Raw genomic sequence first — 9,716 nt, forward strand, 5'->3', positions numbered from 1 at the left:
GCAACGAGGATTTTATTAAATAACAGCATTACAAAAATGTATATGTTTTCCAATAAATGTTGTTACTTTTTTTTGTTTTTTTGGTTGTTGTTTGCAAATCGAATTGAATTCTTTGAGTGGGGATTATTTGATTTTTATTGCGCTTTTTGACATATCAATTCGGTTTTATAAATTGCATTTATTGTTACATAATTTACAAATATTTGTAAAATAAAATTAATATATTTAATGCAATTTGTACAGTTTTATAAGAATTTATATTGCAACCAATTGTCGAAAAGGTGGCAGAAGTGTGAACAATTGCATTTATTCTTACATAATTTACAAATATTTGTAAAATAAAATTAATATATTTAATTCAATTTGATAGAAATTATTTGTACAGTTTTATAAGAATTTATATTGCAACAAATTGTGGAAAAGGTGGCAGAAGTGTGGACAAAATCAATAAAAAACTAAGTGTAATTGGCATGTTCCTCGAGGATTAGTTCTGGGTCCTACAGTAATTGTTTTTTTTTTAAGTTGGAAGCAGAGATTTTTCTCACGTCTCATAGGAAATCGAGTTGAGTTTAGTTTAACATCGGAGATGCCGGCAGGAAAATTGGAAAGCGATTAGGAAAAATCTGGCCTGGTATTAAACAGAGATTGTAATGCGGAATTGAAAAGTTTCGGACTGGGAGTTCCAAGTTGGCAGCCGGATCGGTTTTTAATTCGTTCCGTTTGCAAAAGTGGAAACAAATAAACAGAGGGTAAATATTTTTAGGGGAGGCGGTAGCCTTTCCTCCCCATTAAAATTCGGGTCACTTTGATTGAGATGTACTGTCCTCGCTAAGATCGGTCCCACCCCTTGGGGCTCTTCGTAATTATTCTATTACCAGAGAGGATTCCAAAAGGACAGTCGAATGGATCGATCCACCCTTTGCTGAGGACCCAGCGATTTCAAACGTATCATTCACCCGACCTCGACCAATTCCGGTTTCCTCTTGATACTCCTCTCACTCACTCCTTCTCTTTCCATCACATACATTCTTTCTAGTTAGTTATTTTTTTTTGTTTCAACCACCTTTTCCTTCACCCCTCAGGCGCTCCTTTCGTGTCGCCGTGCTTTTCCTTTTTTCATCCCTCTTCGATCCCACCCTCCTTTCCATCCAGGAGCTCGGTCTGTTCTTCTTTTCGGATTTAAAATGTTTAATTTTGGATCGCCTTCGCATGGGAAAGGCTGCACGTGTGCAATTATTTCTTCGGGACGTCAAAAGAAAATTGCACCCTCGTCCTTCGCTTTCTTTCGGACACCCCCCACCATTTTCTTTTCAACCCGTTAGTTGGATAACGGACGCGTTTGATGCGCCAATTTTCGCGTTCGGATTTTCCATTTTCGGCGCGTGTTTCGAATTCGCAATCTTTTAATCTACTTACAGCAACATAATGTCTTTTAATGGTACCAGTTTCGCAAAACCAGCAATTATTAATGCGCTTTTACGAGATTTAACGAAATCCTACGACAATTTTCCTCGTGTAAAAACCATGTCTTAGAGATTTCCATCATAAATTTTCCAATTTTTTTAACTTCCGTTTTTCTTTCATCCGGATTTCTTTGCAAACGTACAATTTTTTCTCTCTCTGTCCACCACGCTCTCAGTTTCGTTAATCCAGAAGCGGCGTGACATTACGTTTCCTTTGACTAATTCTACGCTTTGTGAAAACTACTCGAAGGCGACGATTTTTTCCGGCAAATTTCAATTAGTTCTAATTACTCCGGCTTCCACTTCCCTCCGGATTTTCCGAGCAAACTCCGTCGGGAAATGAGTTTCGAATTTGAGTTTCGCATTATGACATTCATCGTTGACGAGGAAGAAGTTGATTAATGCGTGGACAGTCTTCAACGAAGAACGAAAGATAGAAGAAGTAGTGGGAAAAAAATAAAACAAAAACAGCGAAGTCCATTTCCACGGAAAACTTCTACTTTTATCCCTCCCCCGCATTACGTTCAACCCCATTTTTTCACCACTCCCTACACTTTTTTCGGTCCTAATTATCGCTCCTAATCGCATGCAATTAATTATTAATTACGTATAAATGCGTCTGCAAATAACACACTCGCTCCCCGTTATTCCGCATTCAAATATACGGAAAATAATGAAATGCAGATTGCACTAATGCCAATTACGATTTATTAATTTTATTCATTAGCGGTCGCAATTATCTGCAGCGCCCCAAATGCAAGGAACAAATAAAAACAGGGACGAAAACAACAATAGCGACAACGGGTTGGGGGGAGGAAAATTGTATGCGTGTACGTGTGGAAACACGTTTCTGCAATTTCCACCGTATTTGCAATGTAAATAATTCAGAACTTTAATGAAACACCGGAACGACAATAGAAAAATCAGTTTCAAATTTTATTTCATTCAATTATTTATGTTTTTACCCATAAAAAAAATTGGTACCAATTAAAATTTGTTAAAATAATAATAAATTTGTAAAAGAAAATTGAATTAAAAAATATTTCATTTAAAATAATATTAGCAAATGATGTTGTGTTAAAATTATATTAAGCGTAAATAACGCGGGAAATTCGAATGCTCGTGGATGTTTCAAATGAAATTAATATTCTGCAGCTGATTAATTAAAGCGAACTACGTTTTAATTGAAAACGCAATTGTCGCTCGTGTTTGCTTTATTAAAATAATGCATTATTTTTCGCGGCTAGAAATAAACAGGTGGAGAAAATGAAAATGAATAAATATTTTATTTTTGTCGCCTTTTTGTTTGCACACTGTTCGCCGCCCTTTTGCTCTCGCGATGAATTTAAAATGCACTTGGTGAAAGTATAATTTATAAAGATAAATAACGTTGGACCCGACAACCCCTCCACCCCCAAAGTCTTCTCCTTTTATACGTGCGAATTCCCGGGGCATACATTTTTTAACTTGGCGATAAACATACTAGCAGAAGACACCTGAGTAATAGATCTGTCAGTTTTAATCAAATAACCCTTGCCCCTATGTCTCCACGTTTCTGCAATCATTTCGTTTATATTCAATAAAAAAAGTCCTTACATTTTAGATAATTTTCAACTCCATAAATTTTGATAAATATATTTATAAAGGTGAGGTTTCATAGATTATTGAGTAAATTGTAGTATGAGATATTAAGATTTTTAATTTTCAAATGATTTGGTTTTGGTGGTGTTATGATAGCAGTATGTGTTTATGAAGAGATTAAAGTACATGAGTCGTGTAAATGCGATGGTGATCCGCTAATGAGGTTGCATTGATTCCCTTTTTGTCGCCTGGTTTATTGGTTATAAAATAGGCGAAACGGTGGGGATCCCCGCAGAGTTACTCGTAAAAACGGGAGCGTTCGCCCCCCCCGAATAAAATCTATTTACTAAATGTAATTGTCATTTGCGGCGCGTTCACAATATCCATCCAATAAACATACTGGCAGAGCAGATCCCAGTTGCAGCATAACTCAATTGCGTCCGAATCTCCATCATAATAGAATTTCTATAAATTGAAATTTACAATAATACTAAAGTTAAATTATTCAGCACATTAATATAATGCACGCTGTGAGCCATTTGGATGGAAGGACATCCTCGCAAACAGTGTTTTTGTCCATACTTGTATACACAATTGACAATAATCGCCGTTTATGCGTTACGGCCTTTAAATTTCCATTCCTGTCTAAAAATAATGATTATCAAGTTCTATTGTGTGCGGATGGAAGCTTTTGTCCTATAAATTTTGAAAACATGCAAATTCAAATTATTAATTTCCTTCTGTTCTCCATTCGAAGCATGCTTCACCACTATAACATTTTGGTGTTCCTGACATTTCGATGTTGCTAATAATGGTAATATGGAAATACAGGAAGACGTGTTTGCGGAATGGGCAAATGCTTCCTGTTACTTGGAAGATCGATGCATCACAATTTTCATCTAACGAAGTTACCCACAACGACCCTTTCAGAATCAGACCGAGGAGCGAAATCAGGAGCCTTTAGTGTAGGAGACTGCGCTTTCATCAAACACTCTCGCTGTAAACCTCTCACAAGACAATGGCACAACTCGAAAGGTCTCCTCCTGGACGTAGCACTTGGATATTTATACTAATTAATAAGTAACTAAGGGATCCTTAACAATAAGAAGTGTATGTATATAAACCTCATTGAAAACCCTCACAGCATGGTCAAACTTCATAATGAAACCTAAAAGCAAATAGATATAAATGGTAACATCAAGTTTTCATTTTACTAATTACTAATATATTAATTTAATTAAGACATAATTAAAGTGTATTTTATTCACAAATTAAATTTTCACGTTTTTTGCATTTTTTTAACATTAATTTTAATAAATTAAAAAAAAAATACAATTTTTTGTAATAATTAAAATAATTTTAGGTAATTGTATAATTTATCTCTTCAAGTTGTTTTGTAATGTAATTAATTATCTCAGACATAGGAGATTGAATATCAAAACTATAAGTTTCTAAGTTTTGCCAGTTGACCCTTTTTTTGGAACTACACATGTTTGCATATAATCTGTAGAGAAGAAGTGTTCTGAGGACAGTACGAAGGTGGTCGATAATACAGCATAAGCTGATTATGTTATTAAGCCAAGGATAACTTGGTTAGGCCCAGCGAGATGGCCTCCTCCACTCGGGTTTACGTAATCCAGAGGACCAAGATCGTGGGCGCGGTGTGGGAATGTAGTAACACTGTCGAGGGCGCCAAAAAAAAAATACACTGAAAGAAGGAAACGCGGTTTATAATGATAATAATAATAATGAGTGGAGTGGAAAAAGTTGGAGCGTAAAATAATCTTGTTGTGCGCGGAAGATTAAACCACGTAATGAAAAAGGCTCGACGTTGGTACCCTTTTCACAGTTCCTCGGAAATTGCTGGTTTCAGTCGTGTGCGACTCTTCCTTTTCATCGCTCTTTATTTTACATATTCATTTTTTGCCACCCCCGTTGTAATCCAGAGGTCACGAATGCGGGAAATCGAAGGGCGCGATGGAAATTAAAATTAATTAAGGGTCATTTTCAACTCGCTGCTAATTTTCGCGTATAGAATAATGGCGTAACCCGCTCCTTGGTCCTTTATGCAGGAAGTGGTGTGATCGACGAGGAATAGGACAGAAGGGTTAGAGCGCGGCCATGCTTTATTACCATGCGATATTGGAAAACGTATCGCTGAAACCTCATTTCAGCCCTTGCTATTACAGAGCTTCCACTCTCATCGTTTCTCACTTCTCCTGTGTTTTTTTTTACTTGTGTCTCTTAACCTTTGTACAGTATCATCCGTTGCAGTCTTAGTTTGTACTTTCAACTTACTCTCCTGTTATGTTCTCGTTGTCTTTTTTTCTTCTCTCTTTCTATCTCATTCGCCCTTCCTGGACCTTTCCCTTTGCTGCAGGGAGTTTTATGCAGTCCAAAGCACGCTCACCGTCCCTTGTAATATTCACCCTTTAGCGGACAGAAAACTTACACTAATTAAAAACTTCCGACGAAGAATCATAGTCTTTGGGGATCAAAGTTACAAATGTGAACACTTATATTACTTTTCCAAGCAGATCGATAAATATATAAAGTACATATTATAGAATCCGTAATGTAATAACAATACAAATTGGGTGTACGGTTTCATTTCAATTAAAATCCATCAGTTTATTAATGGGAAATCACACAAATAACAACATGCACATACGCATATTGTGTTACATATTAATAATAAATAATACGTTGCATATTGTATATGATTTGATTGAAATACGACACTGCATTGAAACACATTTATATTTGTTTTATTATGTATTTTCAGATAGAGATTCTTTCGGATTTCGAGTCGTAGATAGAGGTAAGAGCTTTCACATAAAGGTGTAGTATGCAACTGTATATGCTTAGTTATTGATTCATACCAAACAAACCTAACCAGTGCTTGTGTATATCTAAGAGTTTAAGTGGTCCCTAAGCCAACTTCATAACTGAGTTTTCATTAGTTCCAGGATTGAGTTTGGACAGGAGCTCTTCATGTTCAGGCAATCACAATTAGTGATGATATTTTCAGCAATTAATATATCAAAATATCTACTGAAAAAGCGCAAAAAAGTACACAAATTGTTTTAGCTTTTTTTTGTAGTTGTATAGAATCAATTTGCTTTTGGGTATATTCCAACTGGATGTTTTTTTTTTCATTATCTTGATGCTGTAACTGGTTTTCATTTGAGATTGGTGGGATGAAGGATGGTGGTTTTAGGTTTTTCTTGGGTAGTCTCATTTCGCTTGTTAATTCTGGGCGCGCCGCAGTGTTGCAGACAATATATTCATAGATTGTTCTTGCGTGATTTACGAGAGCGCCCCCGTTCAAAAACCGGCTACACATCAACCAGCAGTCCCCGCCTAACTTCAGCCCACTTTCAGCTAAAATCCGACTGTTATATTGCCGGCTTGACCTAATATATCTGCTCCAATAAAATAGCCCCGATATTGCGTCACCGAATTTATGTGAACGCAGAGACGTATCTAAAGACTCACGTGCTATATTCCTTGTATCATCTAATTGTTGACCGGAGTTTAGACCGGAGATTAAGTCCGTAAGTAGGTTCGGTTCCGTGCCCACCGCAACGGACTAAGACGCCTGTAGCAACAAGCTTTCGGAGTTTCCTCGGAATCAATATCATCCGAGAAGATGATACAAGCAATTATGTAAGCGGTAAATTTAACCGGAAGTTGTTAAAATAAAAACTTTCAGATATTATGTGTACATCTAATTTTGTGCGAACTAACAGCTGGTTTTTAATTTTTACCCAATCCTTTGGATAGGAATGATACTCTCCAGTGAGGGTGTATATCTATGTGTCATTATGCATGCAAACACAGAGCATAGTTTCAAACTCATCTGCATGCACAAGACTAATACGAACTTTCCTGTTTTTCGTGGAAAAACGGAGGTGTTGCGGTTCCGCGTAAAACATCCCATCTCCAAGTAAATTAAACAAATATGTATACTGCATCTCCCGCAATATCAGAATTTTCCCCAACCGAATTTTCCTCCGGAACTACTGCCGCGCGTTTGTTTTTACTCGCGCCATCAGCAAGCACAACTTCATCGGTTCAACAAGTTCCAGGACTAATCTTCTCCTGCTCTAAAACAAGTAGTAAACTTTACTTTCGTGATAAGGAACTCCACCAGAGACACGTTTTAATCTACTCACCCGACTATTACACTATCCCTGTTCAAATGCAAACTCTAACTACAAATACGATTTTTTTTACCTTAGGATAATATATATCCTAAGGTAAACACCTCAACCACAAATTAAACACAAATACTAATTTCTAATTGAATTATACAGCTCATTTTACTAATAAATTACTGTATCCAAAAAAACCTTCAACCCTTTTCACAGGACGTTATTTACCTTAGGGCGTAAAGCGAGGTATTGGTGTATTCTAAAAAAAAATACAGTCCAATGACGTTTTAATTAAGAAAATAGTATGTCATAATCTTCAGGTATATGAGGATAAGCTATGAATTTATAGACAATTTCCGGTTTCAATCGAGTTAGCTTTGGTCGTATAAGTTGCTTCTTTTTTTTTTAATTTACCGTGTGCTAGTTATTTATTTCCAGTTTCGCGAAACCCTATCCCACCAATAAACACTTATTGCGAGAGAGATTGCGTTCTGCTCGGTAAAGAGAAGCGGCGGATAGTGTTTTTAATGTTTTAATCATAAAATGTAAACGCCGCATAGCAGCGTCGCCATAATACAGCATGCTTTTGGTATTTATGGCGTCGTGACAGCCGCCTCCGGGTGGGAGAAAAAAAAACGACCGTATATATTGCATTCACAAAAATAATAATGGGTTGTGCGTGTTGCTACCGAGTTATGCATTGCCATGCATTATTTAGGATGGATGATTGATGATGAATAAATGCTTTTTATCTTCATCTCTACCACAAAAGTAAATCTCTGTTCATGCATTACCATTCTCTCAAAACAATTACCAGTTTTATTATACTAAATTATAAAATATTTGAAATTTTCTCAGAAACTATAATAGATTTTTTTTAAGTCGTATCTGTTCATCAAGTAAATTTAAGATCGGGGTTGACATTGAATTTGCTGCTATCCATAGTCCATTGGCTAAATTTCCAATTGCCCTATTGGGCTCACAAAGGGCCTGGCTTAACCAGGATTCGAACCGGCGCCCACTAAATCGTGGGTAGGACAACGATTTTGTGGGTAGGACAACGATTTCGTGGGTAGGACAACGATCAAATATGAAGTGTCTTCACGTTTTAGATAATGGATAATGGATAATAATAGATAGAATGGATCCAAAAGATATATATATACAAATTTGATATTCATCTTTTGGATCCATTAGAGTAAAAAAGTGGTAATTGTTGTAAGCTATGCATGGGAATGGCTGTTATGTCATTAAAACCTGAAATCCTCTTTGTTGATTACAGGATTACGGTCCGCCGATACATTTGTTATTTATGCGTTATAATAGGTGTGCGTGGACCAGTTTTAATATTGAACGACATGAATGAAATTGATTTTATAAAATATGCAAGAGGAAAGAGGATCATTGAAAAGTGAATTATAGCATGCGACCACGATTTTATTTTAGTGTTTTGGAGAAAAAAGGGGTTGAAGGGGTGGTAGCATCCTCACATCCATCGGAATGAATAAATCAGGAGGAATCCGTTGGACGTTGCATGCAACTGTGTGGGATGGAAGCAATTACACATGAAAGGGTTGCCACCTGGCCCGGCGCATCCGCCATCTATAATGCAAGCGAATTTCTAAAGGGCCACCCGCGATATTTACAGCAGTTTTTCAGGAGGCGGTTCACGAAATGAAATGAAATTGCCGGAAGTCCGCCTTCCACCTTCCTGCCATACCCAACCATCCCTTAACCACTCACACCTCGCATAACCCCCCCCCGCCCCAGTGGCGTCGTTGCGTAACGAATTCCATCGGCGTAATTCGCTTCAAAAATAATAGGCGGTTTGCGAATTAAGGGATGGAGAAAATGCATTTCGAATACGGTTATGCAAGTGCGGGCGCAATTTTATTTAATTGCACGCCAATTAAGATCCTACCCCCCCACATCCTACCACCCTCACGCTAATTGCGGCCAATTGGCGTTCCGCGTCCCCATTCCCACCGAAACAATACAAATCAATTTTCTAACCTCATCACATATTAAAAGCCAATTTTGTTACCATTAACTATGCATCCGTCGTTTCCAACCATCCATCCCTGAACATTATTATTCACACTATTAATTACTTAACATTTGTTAAGTAATTAATACTTATAGCATTTATTTTATACAATTGAATGAATTTATTGATGTTGGCAATTTGTTTGGTTTTTGGATCTTTTTGGATAATCAATCAATGGCAGGAAATATTAGTCCGGTAATTTTCAATTACCGGAAATGATTGGCCATTAACGTTGCATTATATAATATTACGATGAAATTTTTGCGCGAATTAATTATGAGATCCGATAATAACCGTTTCGACATCGACGTTTGTACATGGAAAATTGGCAATCGTAAATCAATCGGTCCTGTATAGTATAGTGCATGTTTATAACCGGCATTCGATGATTGTATTCCTCATCAATGGTAAACCGAAATTACCGAGCTAAACAACAATCCGACCGCTTGTAACCAAAAAAAGAGAGAG

General features: G+C 36.9%; 1 long non-coding RNA gene across 1 annotated transcript in view; it reads left to right on the forward strand.

The window, feature by feature from the left end:
* Positions 1 to 5,823: 5,823 nt before the first annotated feature.
* The window catches only part of LOC108565668, a 33,507-nt gene continuing 29,614 nt past the window's right edge, over positions 5,824 to 9,716 (forward strand). The window contains exon 1 of the long non-coding RNA XR_001891181.1: positions 5,824 to 5,865. This is a non-coding gene — a long non-coding RNA (uncharacterized LOC108565668). The remainder of the gene's footprint in view (positions 5,866 to 9,716) is intronic.

The sequence above is a fragment of the Nicrophorus vespilloides genome, unplaced genomic scaffold (genome assembly GCF_001412225.1).
Source record: "Nicrophorus vespilloides isolate i.1.1-1 unplaced genomic scaffold, Nicve_v1.0, whole genome shotgun sequence".
NCBI classification, from domain to species: domain Eukaryota; kingdom Metazoa; phylum Arthropoda; class Insecta; order Coleoptera; family Silphidae; genus Nicrophorus; species Nicrophorus vespilloides.